Source organism: Lynx canadensis, chromosome D2 (genome assembly GCF_007474595.2).
Source record: "Lynx canadensis isolate LIC74 chromosome D2, mLynCan4.pri.v2, whole genome shotgun sequence".
NCBI lineage: Eukaryota > Metazoa > Chordata > Mammalia > Carnivora > Felidae > Lynx > Lynx canadensis.
In genome coordinates this window covers 12,524,470-12,539,945 of record NC_044313.2, presented here as the reverse complement: position 1 = coordinate 12,539,945, position 15,476 = coordinate 12,524,470, and the positions used below count along the sequence as shown (strand labels likewise).

The 15,476-nt window shown below is 37.6% G+C and overlaps 1 protein-coding gene across 5 annotated transcripts in view; it reads right to left on the bottom strand.

Annotated features, from left to right (window-relative positions):
- CACUL1 (CDK2 associated cullin domain 1) overlaps window positions 1-15,476 on the bottom strand; it is an 83,425-nt gene that overhangs the window by 33,398 nt on the left and 34,551 nt on the right. The gene's annotated exons all lie outside the window — the stretch shown is intronic.

Below are 15,476 nucleotides of genomic sequence, written 5' to 3'. Positions count from 1 at the left end.
GTCATAAGAGTGGAGCCCTGATCCTTTAGGATTAGTGTCATGAGAAAAGATACCAGGGGGCTCAACCTTCCTCCCTCTCTCTTTCTATCTCCCTCTTCCACCTATCTATCCCCCACCAACACACTCAGAGGAAAGGCCATGTGAGCACCCAGCAAGCCCATAGCTGTCTACAAGCCAGAAAAAGAGCTCTCATCAGAAACCAAATCAGAGGCTACATTAATCTTGGACTCCCCAGGCTCAAGAACAGTGAGAAATAAATTTGTTGTTTAAACCAACCAGAGTCTGCGGTATTTTGTTACGGCAGCCCAAGCAGACTAAGGCACTGTGTTTTATGAAAGTACATCCATCTACCGTTGCATTTTATTCTCTAAAGGTAAATTAATTAGGTGCCATTTTAATATTGAAGAAACGCTCAAATGGGCAAGTCATTTGTCTAAAATTAGAGAGTAAATAGGATAGACCCAGGTCTCCCAGCTACGAATTCATTCCAGAGCTAGAGAGTTAGGGGGATGGGCATGGCACAACCTGCCATGCAAACAGGTGGTTCCAACCCGGCGAAGTCTCACTACCTGACAACCATAACCTGCACAGAAGGTCTTGCTTTCAAACAAGGTATAAGGAAATGCTATGCTGAAAAGATTCCTAAGTGCTAAATTTAAGCAATGAAATTATAAAACCATTTCAGCTATACTGTTTTAGAAATGTCCCAATGTTCTAATACTATTTTTAAAATAAGACTTAATTTATACTTTTTTCAGTTCTACTTAGACGTTAGAGTATGTGTAGTGAACTGTCCTTACTTCTAATTCATCTCTCATTATTGAATAGAGGGTTGGCACAAATTAGGTCCTTTTTTCACATTTATTTTTCTTGGTCCTCGTAATTACCTGCAAATTGAATGTTATGTCCATTCTACGTATGAGGCAACTAAGGGCTCAGGAGTCACTTGTCTACAGTCCCACAGCCAGTGAGCCCAAGAACTAGGACTCAAACCCTGGTCAATCTGAGTCCTTCCATGTATCCACCCTCCTTATTTGGCACCCTGTAACCTTTAGAACAATTCAGGGCACACCATCTGCCTCTCTGTTTCACATCTTGCTCCTTCTTGTACACGGCCCGGCACAGCACTCACAAGGCACTCCTAAACAGTTCCCAAACAACGTCGGTGTGCTGTTTGAGACCTCCTTGACCCCTCTTCCTGAACGTCTCTATCACTAGGCCCTGATGAGACTCACCCTGGGCTAACTTCTATTCACCCTTCAAGATTTGTGTCCCTTTCTCAAAACTATCTGAGATATAGGCCGTCCAACAGGGCACCATCCCTCTTCTTCACTTCTCCCGCTAGCTGGTCTTTGCCACTAAACTTCAAGTCCCCGGAGGGCAAGACCTGTGTCTTTTCTTTATGCCTCCGCAGCTGACCACAGAACCTGGAACACAGCACGCAGAGATAAATGCATTTTTGCAAGGACAGTCTTCCTTAAATCTAAATTTCTCTAAATGTATCTAAATCTAATCTAATCTAGCCTTGTTTTTATCTAAACTGCTGTTTTATTATCTGACAAGACTGTATGACCTTAGGCAATTCATTTAGCCTTCTGAATTTCAATTTCCATAAATATGAAATAGGAAGAATACTAATTGTGCTACTTCTAAGATATGCCAACAATCAAAGAAAACAATATGAATATGCTTTGAAAAATGTCAAACATTACAAATGCATATGCAACTAGTGAGGATAAATAAACTTTCAGAGTTAACCACCTATTTGTCTAATACTTCAGAAAAACCTATTAACATTATGAAAGGCAGTCTTTTGTTAACTAAAGAAGTTGGGGGAAATGGTTCCACATTATAAGCATACTTTTAACTATAACTAATGGGCAGAATCACATGTAATATCTTTTTCTAAACTGCTGCAAAGAGCTCTGGAAATGATATTTCAGCATCCAAAGAAATAAATTTTAGAAGTATTATATGAGAAAAAGAAAATCTGAAGAGTTTTTGCATTAAAATAATTTTCCCTTTTCATAAAAGGACACTTTATCTATTCAGAAGTTAAAAGTATGAACACTGATCAAAAGGCACACTTAATAGCAGACAGAATAAATAAAATTGAATTCCTTAGTTATTCTTTTCAAGAATTCCCAAAGCCTCAAAGGTTATGAGTATTAAAAAGCACTTTTTGTACTAAATCAAATGTCAGAACATTTACTTAGCTTTTTTAGTTCCACATTTCATGCAGCACTTATTCAAAACCTTTTAAATGACAGGACTATAAATTGTAACAGTCTTCTAAAATAAATCCAATCTCTTTACTAGGAACTAGAAATAACTGCTATTAAAAAAAATAACAGATTGTTCCTCCTTAAAACTTAAGTTCAGTATACCTTGGGCCCCACTGGGGAAATTGCTACCTATTTGATTTACATCATTTCAATATGAATGTATTTGGCTTGGACATTAAATGCAATTTTTTATCCCTAAAATAAGCAAGGTTCATTTTTCTTCTAAAAAAAAAAAAAAAGAAAAGAAAAGAAAAGAAAAGAAAAGAAAAGAAAAGAAAAGAAAAGAAAAACAAGAAAAAGCAAGGTGCCAGAAAAATGACCATTGCTCCAAACTTGCTCCAACTTTTCATAACAGACCTAGATTCCCTGAAATTCATAACACAGCTGGTAGGAATGTTTCAATCTCTTCTGTTTTTAAATGGGTAATAAATTCATCTGGTTTAAAATTCAAATGCATTCAAAAGGAAGTAAAGAGTTTACCTTTACTCCTTCCTCGCTGGACCAACCAACACTTAATTCCTTTATATCCTTCCAGAAGAATTTTACATACATACAAGAAAATAACTATCCCATTTATATCCCTTTCCACCCAAATGCTAATATAAAACCAAAACAATGTGTACCTTTCCTAACAACATTATCTTGGAGACTTTTATTCTAGTGGCTCTCAAACGTTTTGGTCTCAGAAACACTTGACACTCCTAAAAATTATTAAAGCTTCCAAAAAGCTTGTATCATATGGATTGTATCTATCAATAATTACCATACTAGAAACTAAACCTTGGTTTTAAAAATATGTATTCATATTTATTCCAAAATGACAATAATAAAGTTATTTCATTTTAACACTTTGTTATAGTATATACTTTAGATTACAAACTAGTTGTATGTAAATAACTATTTTCCCAAAAAAGGTAAGAAAAATGACATTGTTTTTACATTTTTGCAAGCCTCTTTAGCACCTGGCTTAACAGAATCTAGCTTAACTGCTAGATTCTCATACCTGCTGTGGTATGGAATCAGTCATGGTATGTTGTTTTAGTTGAAGTAAATGAAGAAAATCTAGCCTCACACAGATATGTAGGCAGATAAGGAAGGCATTTTTAATATCCTTTTCAGGTAACTGTGGATATTTTTCTTTGAAACTTGACAAGTGGTAGTTTCTCAAAGGTTAGTTGCAACAGGAAAGCTGAAACTATCATGAATTCTTTGTACTCTATTACATTAAAACCCACTGGTCTATCTTGTACTATGAATGGATCTTTTACCACATACATTTTATATCATCATAAATTGGTCATTTATAAAATACTGACTGAGTTATGCAGATCTTCCACACGTTGACACGTTTCACTATACATGAAAAGGAAAAATTACATTTGTTACTATCACCACCTATCTCATCAGAAGAGTCTTTTTAAAAGTCCTAGAAAGCTATCAAGGTCATGGTGGTAGACCATGCGGGTTTTCCAAAATTCTAATTTTTACTTCAAAGCTCGAATTTTATCATTGCCAACAAATACTGTCAGTTGCTTTCCTTGAAGTGACACACTTGATTTGAGAAAATGTCGAATATACCAAAGTCTAAACAACCACAGTTTGTCGTCATTCTTTCAAATAAAAATAGTGTCTCCAGGAAAACAAAACCCAGCTAGTTTAGCTCAAAATTTATACAACCACACACAAGTGCTTTTTCTTAAAACAATCACTGTACTTTGGTATGTAATTTCCCATTTCTTCACACAGGATTTTTTTAAGTTTATTTTTTTTGTTTTTAGTAATCTCTACACCCAATATAGGGCTTGAACTCCCAACCCCAAGATCAAGAGTCACATGTTCTTCCAACCGAACCAGCCAGGTGCCCCGCACAGAGTATTTTTTTTTTAAAAATTTTTTAATGTTTATTTATTTTTGAAAGAGAGAGGGCAAGCACAAGCACAGGAGGGGCACAGACAGAGGGAGACACAGAATCTGAAGCAGGCTCCAGCTGTCAGCACAGAGCCTGACGTGGGGCTCAAACCCACGAACTACGAGGTCATGACCTCAGCCGGAAGTCGGACGCTTCACCGACTGAGCCACCCAGGCGCCCCCAGGATATTTTTTAAAGTACCCAAAGTTACCATAAAGTTAATAATTTTCACTGCTTCATCTAGGATATTCTTAAGTGAAATGCTTTGGTTTTCTACTGCAGTATGTGAAAGTGAAGATTTGTGCGAAGGCACCAACAGTTTGCACCACTGCTTGTGCACCACCAGAACAAGTATCAACACAGAAAAGGGCAAAAAACATCTTAGTAGTACTAGAGACAGTTTCAATTTTGCAGACCCCCTGAAAGGATTTCAGGGAAACTAGTAAGTTCCAAACCACACTTTAAGAAACCTGTTCTAAGTACAATATCTGAATGTACTAGTTAATCTCCATATTGACAGCTTGTTTTCAATCTTTTGTTACCGCAATGTTGCAATTAATAACTTCAAATAGATGTTATTTTATAGACAGCACTTTTTAAAAAATTTTTAAGTTAAAAAAAAAAAGAACTAGATGATAGTCTTATGGATTATGGTATAGGAACCAAAAGAACTTTGGCAGCACCTAGTTTTGAAGACCCAACCTGCTAAGAATCACTAACATTTTATATATATACACACATGTATGTATATATACATATATACATACACATACATATAATATTATATTATACATATAGTATGCGTATTGTATTATTATTATACATATAGTATATTGTATTATATTATACATATAGTATATATGTGTATAATATTATATTACACATATATAATAACATATATTATTTATATATAATATATATAAATACATAAATAATATATATAAATTATATATATATATGATTAAGAATATTCCTTAGCGCAAGGAGGAAAGAGCTGGATTTGACATACCATACCAAGCCTTCATAGAAGGGAAGGAAAACAAAAGTTTATCTTTAGTTTTGAAAGCTAGATAAAAAAGTGTGGTCAGTTATTCTAAAGGGATGTATATTAATTTTACAGCAACATGATTTATTTCAAGAATTTTACTAGACAATAGACTTAAAAATACTTACGATCGAGGTCAGTACTGCCAACAGGACTTTCTGCGATGATGGAAAAGTCCTATACCTGCACTAGCCACGTAGGGCTACTGAGCACTTGAAATGTATTTAATGAAACTAAGGAACTGAGTTTTTATTCCATTTTCATTTGAAGAGATGCACATGGCTAGTGGCTATCAAAATGGACACAAATGTAAGATACAAACAAGTTCCACAATTTCCTATTTGTATCCCTCCTCTTCTGCCTCTGCCCCCAACCCCATCCCACCAAAATGAAACATGAAAAAAATTTTTAGAATATGTGCTTTGGGACACCTGGGTGTTGCAGTCAGTTAGGCAACCAACTCAGGATTTCAGCTCAGGTCATGTCTCACAGTTCATGAGTTCAAGCCCCACATCAAGCTCTGTGCTAATAGTGCAGAGCCTGCTTGGGATTCTCTCTCTTTCCCCTTCTCTCTCAAAATAAATAAAAAAATTAACCTAAAAAAAAAGAATATGTGCTTTTATGTTCATAATAACATTGTCTTCAAATAAAGAAATGACTTTTGCATGTTAAAATGAAACAGGGAAGAAGAAAGGATGGGAGAGAAGAGTCTAAAACACATAAGGCTACTAACATGTATCTTTACAGAAGTAATACATGTTTACTAAAATTTTAAAAGATTAAAAACGCAATTATAGAAATACCACCACTACCAACATTGGTAGATAACTACCCTTAACATTTCCATCTGTTCTTGTATGTGTGTGCATGTTTTAACAAACATGGAATTACATTATTTTGTAATCTGCTTTTATCACTCAGCTATACAGCAACATCTCCTAGGTCAAATACATTTCTACCACATAATGACCATCTGGACACACCATTGTCTATTTTACCTGTCCCTCTTCATGAGACACTTAAACTATGCTTTACTGTTTATATTATTCGGTCTGCATGGATACTTCTCTAACCCAGACTAGAACTTCAGTGGTGCAAATGTGTTCAGTGGCTTCAGCCATAACACAGTCTTCTATTTAAACAAGATGACACCACTCCTTGCTTAAGAGAGACCAGGTTCAGCAACAGTGGTGCACTTCTCCAGGCCAGCGAGTCTCAAAGAATGTTGTTCTCCACATCACCCGAAGGGTTTGTTAATGATGCAGGTTCCTGAGCCACACTCCAAAGTCCTAACTCTGAAACTTTCCAGAAGTGTATAGATATATATTTTTAAAATATTTATTTATTTTGAGAGAGAGAGACAGACAGACAAAGCATGAGCGCGGAAGGGGCAGAGAGAGAGGGAGACACAGGACTCAAAGCAAGCTCCAGGCTCTGCACTGTGAGCACAGAGCCTGACGTGGGGCTCGAACTGTGAGATCATGACCTGAGCTGAAGTCAGACCCTTAACCGACTGAGCCACCCAGGTGCCCCTCCAGAAGTGTATATTTTTACTGAGAATTTCAGGGGATTCTTTAAACAGCTGGTCAGCGGCCACTAAATATTTAGAAAAGTCAAGCATAGACCACTGTGAAGGAAAAGCAGTTTTATGGGAAGGAAGCCCAGAGGATTCAAGAGAGGGTTGAGCAGTAATCACCCATGCAACACAAGGCATTTACTGCATGACAACAGGAACAATTTAGCTGCAAACTATACTCAAATTAGTAAAAAATGATACACTAACATTTTAACATTAGTGATAAACTCTACCTAAATTTTTATTTTAAATGTAACAGCTTCTTGACTGTTGTCAAATCACTGTTGTGATTATAAAGTTATTAAAATGTAATGGAAGTTCCACATCCACTCAGAATGCAGAAAGCTGCTAGAAAACATCAGTCCCACCCTCATGATAACAAAAAAACTAGTTAAAATACATAATCAGTTTTCCAAACTCATCAGGGATCTGAGGTCTCTGTATTTTACAGCTGCACTGTCCAGCTAGGTGAAATGAATTCTAAAGAGTGACCAGCTCCGTAGTGCCTGCCTGGCTCAATTGGTAGAGCAAATGACTCTTGGTCTTGGGGTCGTGAGTTTGAGCCCCACGTTGAAGGTAGAGATTACTTAAAAAAAAAAATCAGATATGTATATTTTTTAAAGTTTATTTATTTTGAGAGAGGGCAAGCATGTAGGTCGCACACAGGGGAGGGACAGAAACAGAGAGGGAGAGAAAGAGAATCCCAAGCAGTTTCCACGGTCAGCATGGAGCCTGACACAGGCTCGAACCCATGAATGGTGAGATCATGACCTGAGCCAAAATCAAGAGCCAGATGCTTAAGTGACAGAGCCACCAGGTGCCTCCCAAAAATAAAATCTTTTAAAAATAATAAAAATAAAAAGTGACCAGCTCGTCTAAGGAAAGAATGGACACACGAACAGTTTCTCCATCAGTGATGGCAGCCACAAAGGCTGGTAAGAAAACAACAGAAACGGTAACAAATCATTAAAGGCCACGTATAACTAACAGTTCAGAATCCCTGTGAGCCCCAACACAAGGATAGTCCACACCTATTCTCCAGTTCCTTTTTTTTTAAGTTTGTTTGTTTGTTTGTTTGTTTGTTTGTTTATTTATTTTTCAACATTTTTTATTTATTTTTCAACATTTTTTATTTATTTTTGGGACAGAGAGAGACAGAGCATGAACGGGGGAGGGGCAGAGAGAGAGGGAGACACAGAATCGAAACAGGCTCCAGGCTCTGAGCCATCAGCCCAGAGCCTGACGTGGGGCTCGAACTCACGGACCGCGAGATCGTGACCTGGCTGAAGTCGGACGCTTAACCGACTGCGCCACCCAGGCACCCCTCATTTATTTATTTTGACAGAGAGTGAGTCGGGGAGGGGCAGACAGAGAGGGAGAAAAAGAGAATCCCAAGTAGGCTCTGTGCTGAAGCCCAGGGCCAAATTCGAGGCTCAATACCAGGAACCGTGAAATCATGACCTGCGCTGAAATCAAGAGTCGAATCCTCATCCAAATGAACCACCCAAGCACCCCATTCCAGTTCCTTTATGTAAGTTTCCACTGAGTCTTTGAGAGTAAACTGAATTAAAAGTCCAGCCTCTGTGACCCTGATTCCTATAGCTTACCCACATTAACAGTGACTAAGCTAGGTGACATGGCAGTTACAAAAGGTTCAAGGATTACTTAACACAGGAAAATATCTAAAGAAGTCAGATGGACTAGGATGACTTCTCACTTTCTACACACCTCACCTCTTTTAATACTTAACAAAAATTACCACTTATCCCTATTTGCTTATTTTTTAAAGAAAACTTTTTCCCTTATCTTTTCCAATTTAAATACATGACTCTGTCTCAAAACAAAAAGTTTATTTTAAAAAGAATATAACTGGGGACTCTTGACTTTCGCTCAGTTCATGACCTTACAGTTTGTGAGATCAAGCCCCACATTAGCCTGCTTGGGATTCTCTCTCTGCCCCTCCCTCATTCTCTCTCTTTCAAAATAAATAAATGAATATTTAAAAAATAAATAAAAAGAATACAACTCATATTTGTACTCTGTATACACTGTAATCATAAATAACTACAAACATCTATTCATTACTGGAGTGATTTGACTCTCTTGCTAATCACAAATTTCATCTTCAGGATGCTGTTTTAAGTAACAAGTAGATGGTTCTAGTAATCTCAGCTGTAAAGCAAGCACATGCTTTTTATCAACAAGTATTTTATTGGATCTCTCTCTGAGTCTGACACTATGTTAAGCCCCATGAGGGCATATAAAAAGAAAACACAGTCCTTATCTTGAAAAACTGACAGTGAACTTATTAGAATTATGGTCTGCAGAGGGTTGAAGTATCTCACTAGCAAATTCAGTGAGACAAGAACAACCTTGCTATAACAAGTGCTTTAAGTTTCAGTTTGGATAAAAAAATAGATCTCAAAATAACTTTTTCAAAACAAATTCAGTGAAATACACATATGAAGAGCTGCCTACCAGTTGGCAATGATAATTATTTTACTTGAAATCTATGTAGAGACAATAGGCAATTTTCTTATTATCTAAAATCATCCTGGGGCTCCTGGGTGGCTCAGTCGATTAAGCATCCAACTTCAGCTCAGGTCATGATCTCGTGGTTGATGAGTTCGAGCCTCATGTTGGGCTCTGTGCTGACAGCTCAGAGCTTGGAGCCTGCTTCGGATTCTGTGTCTCCCTCTTTCTCCCTCCCCCGTTTGCACTCTGTCTCTCTAAAAAATAAACATTAAAAGAAAGTTTAAAAAATATCATACTCAGTAAGGATTAAATAGCATATTCGGGGGATGAAAGTTTTTTTCAAAACACACTCTGTAGTTAAACAGAGTACAGAAATTCTAGCCTCTAAAAAATACGTAAAATTTCAAATTGGCCACCAAGACAACCAGTTGAGTTATGCTGCCACCCACTGGACAAAACACAAACAGCAAAGCAACCCTTGCTCTGACTTCAAACACCAAGACAATTTGGCTCAGTTTGTTGGCGGTTTGGCAGTAAAGCTTTTATTTGTAATCTGGTGTCTCTGAAGAGCGACACAAAGTTAAGTAATGTTGACTAATTATGGTTTAGTTTCTATTAATTTCCATTATTACAAATAGGTCTAGAGTTAAATTATATTGACCTCAACCAAGATATATTCAGCTCACGAGACATTAAAACTACTCCAATCTTAGTAAAATAAATGCTTTAAACACAATTACTTGACAAATACTCATCTAACCGTTCCAAATTCAACCCTACTGGGGAATAAAAACTGCAACATCTTTCTTCCCCATGTCTGTTTCTGTGGCCTCTCCTCCTCAGAACCCTGAACTCAGGTTAGTATTACCGGTACCATTCCTAACACGTCAATGTTATTGTCCTGGCCTGAGAACCAAGTCTGTTTAAACACAGTATTCACGTACACGATGTACAGCGCAAGCTCCAGATCACTGACCAACTGCTGGAAGGAACACACTTGTGAACAGGTTACTGGCTATAAAGCTAACAGATCAAAACATCAATAGTTGTTGTGAAAGTGAAAATATACTCTCAAAAGAATAAAGTGCATTAATGTATACAATAAATTTATCAACATTACATGGGGAAAAATGCCTCATGATTGCTCTAATGGATTCTGGATTCAGATGTACACAAAAATAATCAAAGTATGGAAGTGTCATTTAAGACAGTTTTAAGAGTACAGAATGTTCTATCCATTAAATTCAATTATCCAAATGTTGGGGCAAATAGGATATTCTAAATACTGTCAACTCAAATACTTATCTCAGTGACTTAAAATAACAAAGTCTGGATAAATAAAATGTACTAAAGGGGTGCCTGGGTGGCTCAGTCGGTTTGAGCGTTTGACTCTGGATTTTGGCTCAGGTCGTGATCTCATGGTTTGTGGGTTTGATCCCCAAGTTGGGCTCTATGCTGATAGTGTGGAGTCAGCTTGGGATTCTCTCCCTCTCTCTCTGCCCACCCCCCACTTGTGCACACTCTGTCTCTCTCTCAAAATAAATAAATAAGCTTAAAAAAAATAAAAATAAAATGTACTATAACCATACAATGCAATGTTATTCAGCCATAAAAAGAAATGAAGTATTAATCATGATATAAACAGGAATGAACCTTAAAGCAGATTAGTGGTTGCCAGTGGCTGAGAGAAGGGGAGGGTGGGAAAGTACTGCCGGTGACTAGCGGTTTTCTTGCTAGGGTACCTACAATGTTCTTTAAATTAGCAGTAATGTGGGGCGCCTGGGTGGCTCAGTCGGTTGAGCGACCGGCTTCGGCTCAGGTCATGATCTCACAGTTTGTGAGTTCGACCCCTGCGTCGGGCTCTGTGCTGCCAGCTCAGAGCCTGCAGCCCGCTTCGAATTCTGTGTCTCCCTCTCTCTCTCTGCCCCTCCCCCACTCATGCTCTGTCTCTGTCTCAGAAACAAATAAACATAAACAAACAAACAAATAAATAAATAAATTAGCAGTGATGGTTGCACCACTTCATGACTACACTAAAACCAAGTTTGTACACTTTTTCAATGAGTTCAAACTGGGAAAAAAATACATAGCAAAGCTTTCTTCCTCAGGCTACAGGCCCATCTTGAAAGTCTGTTCCATGTCATACTTACCCAGGGACCCAGGATAAGAAAGCCTCTGCCATCTGAAACACTTAGCAGGCAAAGGGAAATTCAGAAAATCGGACAGCTGATCTTAAGGGCTTCAGATCTTTGGGTACACACTTCACCATACACACTTCACTTTCTTTCACAATTCACAGGCCAAAGCAAGTCACTTAGCTAAGTCTAACTTTAACTTCTATGAGATAGAGACATATACTCCTACCATGCATCCCATAAGTAAGAGAAATGCAAACATTCAATTAATGGCATTATGACTAGAATATTTATCTAATAAGTACTTAACTGAGCTCAAGACTACAACAGGCCAAAAGAAACCAACGCTAGTACGTCAGGATTCTTGCCCTCAAGGAGCTCACAGGCTGCACAGATGGCATCCTCCTGGGTAACTAAATAGACGTCAAAGTGCTCAACTAAGGACGACAGTAGCAATACAAATAAAATGCTACAGAAGCAAAGAAGAGAAAGTGATTAATTAAGCCTCTTGGGAACAATGGAGTTAAAATTAAAAGCTCAGCAAACCCTAACAGACAAGTAGAACGCCCCTTTCCAGAAAGGGGGGAGATGATCCTCAAACAACACGGGTTTGAATTGCATGGGTCCACTTATTCACGGATTTTTTCCATACGGTACAGTACTGTAAATATATTTTCTCTTATGATTTTCTTGACATTTTTTCTCTAGCTCACTTTATTGTAAGAATACAATATATAACACATATAATATACAAAATATGTGTTAATCAACTGCTTATGTTATCAGTAAGACTTCCAGTCAACAATAGGCTACTAGTGGTTAGTTTGGGGGAAGTGAAAAGTTACATTCAGATTTTCAACTGCATGGGGCACCAGCCCCCCCCCCCCATTGTTCAAGGGTCATTGTTCATAGTGGCAAAAGAAACCAAATGAGAAAACACATAAGGATGAAAACACACAGCCCATTTAAATTTTAACAGCAAAATAATGTTACACTATCTTGCTGAGTTCACAGTGTGAAGAGCCTTGAAATCCTAATTGTTAAGGAGTATGGTCTTTGCTCTTTAGGTAAATAGAGAGTCAAAAGGTTAAGAAAATAGCTGATAAGTCTGAAAAATAAACAAAACGGACTAAGGCAAGCTGCATGGCCAAGATACAAATTAGAAATCTTTTTCTATTTTTCAGCCAAGTCCCAATGAGGACCTAAACTAGGGACATGGCATGGGATCAATCTGAGACACTTTACACGGGGGAAAATTAGCAAGACTTGGGACTCATTTCCTACCTCTATCCGATTACTCATCACATTCTCATATATTAAAATGATCATTACACCTTTCCCCTAAACAGTACTAAAGAATATCCCTGCAGCCTTAGCATCTAGCACATTTGCTCACACATGGACACTCAATGTTTGCAGACCTGAATGTTCTCAAACCATTATCTTCCTTCCCTATCTCTCAAGTCCCCTTTAGCAACTGCCAACATCTCTATGGAAACCATATCGATCTCTCAATCCACTCACCCTGCCTCTCTTCCAACTGGTCATGGTTTTAGCTATTCTGTTTCTCTGATCCCTGCAACACATTCCAGATGCTGCTTTCTCCCTTCTCCTTACCAACAAGTCCACAATTTCTTGTCCAAGATTCCTGGGGCTAGAGGTGTGCCATTAATTCAGAACTTTTCAGATTCAGAAGGTATCATGGTATCTACACAATATATTATGTGTAGAGATTGGGAATATGCAGTAGAGATTGGGAATATCAACACACTGATCTTTTGGGAGAAATTCGTAACACACGGATATCTCTGAGAAAAAAAATATGTAAATGTTCCCACCAAGTTCCTCACGAGTTTAAATCAAGTTTTACTACATGAGTTTTGACACCAAACTTACAAAAAGAAAAATACACTTTCAAAGCTTTTTTTTGGATTTTAGAATTTCAGATAAGGAACTGTGGACCTGTAGTTCACCTGGTCTACTGCAACCAATTTATATTTATATAATCTTTGGTAGTCTACATTGATCTAAGACGCAACTCCTGGTACGTAAGGGCTTCTACAGTTTGGTTCCAACCTGCCTTTTTCAGCCTGATCTCCTCCCAGTTTCCCTCAAACACCACATCTATCTTCACAGGACCTCTCTTTGCTACCCAAACCTCCCCAGAAACTGCCTTTGCTTATGAAGCTTTCTTAGCCCAAAAATGCTCCCTCCCCAAACATCTACCCATTCTTCATGACGTATCATTTTTAATGCTGCCTCCTCTCTACTCCTCCATTTGGCTGTGACTATCACACTGTTAGTCTGTCATGGCACTTTTCTTACTCTGTTTTGTACCACAGTTTCCTGAATACTTCTGATCATTTCAACGGTCTACTAGCAAAGATTGTGACTTAATTCTTTCTCTGGGTTTCATCTGTATTCTTTTTCTAATTTCTTGAGATAAATGCTGCTAACATCACTGATGTGTTAACTTCTCACTATGATTATGGATTTGTCTGTTTATCCTTTTAGGGGTTATGTTATTGGGTGCATACACATTTTAGAAATGTTACATACCTTCCTGGAACTGGAACTTTTTATTATAAAAAGTTCTCTTTAAGGGCAACTGGATGGCTCAGTCAGTCGGTTAAGTGTCCGACTCTTGATTTCAGCTCAGGTCACGATTGCACGGTTCGTGGGTTCAAGCCCTGCATCGGGCTCTATGCTGGTAGCACAGAGCCTGCTTGGGATTCTCTCTCCCTCTTTCTATCCCTCCCCAACTTGCACGCGTGCACTCTCTCTCTCAAAAATAAATAAACCTAAAACAAGTTCTCTTTATATACAATAATACCTCTTTCTCTGAGTCTACTTTTTATGATATCAATGTAGCTATATCATCTTTCTTTCAGGCTTATGTTTGTATGGTATACCTTTTTCCATCATTTATTTTCAATCCTTCTGTCTAAAATTATGCTAAATATGCTGCCTCATATTAGCAGCATTTCATAAGGTTGCAGAATTGCATTCAGTTTGATAATCTGCTTACTTTTTTAAATACAGTAGTCTTAACATTTCACATAATAATTGATACACAGAAGTTTATTTTTAAATGATTTTTTTAATTAAAAAAATTTTTTTAAGTTCATTTATTTTGAGGGGGAGCGCAAATAGGGCAGGGGCAGAGAGAGGGAGAGAGAAAATCCAAAGCAGGCTCCACCCTGGCAGCACAGGGCCCAACATCGGGCTCAAACTCCCAAACGGTGAGGTCATAACCTGAGCCAAAACCAAGAATCAGATGCTTAACCGACTGAGCCTCCCAGGTGGCCCTTGCTTGATATGCTGAAGTTTAAATTTATTACCTTACTATTTGTTTTCTATGTGTTCCATCTGTTCTCTGTCCTTTTTTTTTAATCCTTTCTTGATTTCCTTGATTATTTTTAAGTTATTCCATTCTCTTCCTCTATTACCCGTTAATTATACTTTCTTTTACCATTCTTTTAGTGGTTACCCTAAAATTATAGACTGCATCCTTGTTATCAGTCTAACTTAGTATTTTACCTCTTTCTACACAATGCAAGGGCCTTAGAACATTTTACACCCAGGTACTCCCCTCCACCTTACATGTAATTGTCATGTGTTATGATTACGTAGATTTTTACACTCTATAAGACATTATCATTATTATTATTCTACACTCACATATTTATCTTCTGTTGTTCTTCACTTCTACCTGATTCTCCAAGTTTTCATCTAGGAACATATTCTTTCTATCTGAACAACACTCTTCATTACTTCTTTAAGGTGAGAGACTACTGATGATGGATTCTCTCAATTCTTGTCCAGAAATGGATTTTACCATTTCTTTTACTTTTATGCTCACCTCCTAACATGACTAGTTATTTCTGATGGAGTGCCAGATACTGTTTATGAAAAATCAGAGAACCATCTGATGCCTCAGATAACGTTATCTTTCTCAGAGACAATTTACTTTTGCTTCTGGTAAGCAACTAGAGGCACTAGCAAATCCACACCACCTTAATGCAGTCAGGAATCAGGCTCCAGTTACAAC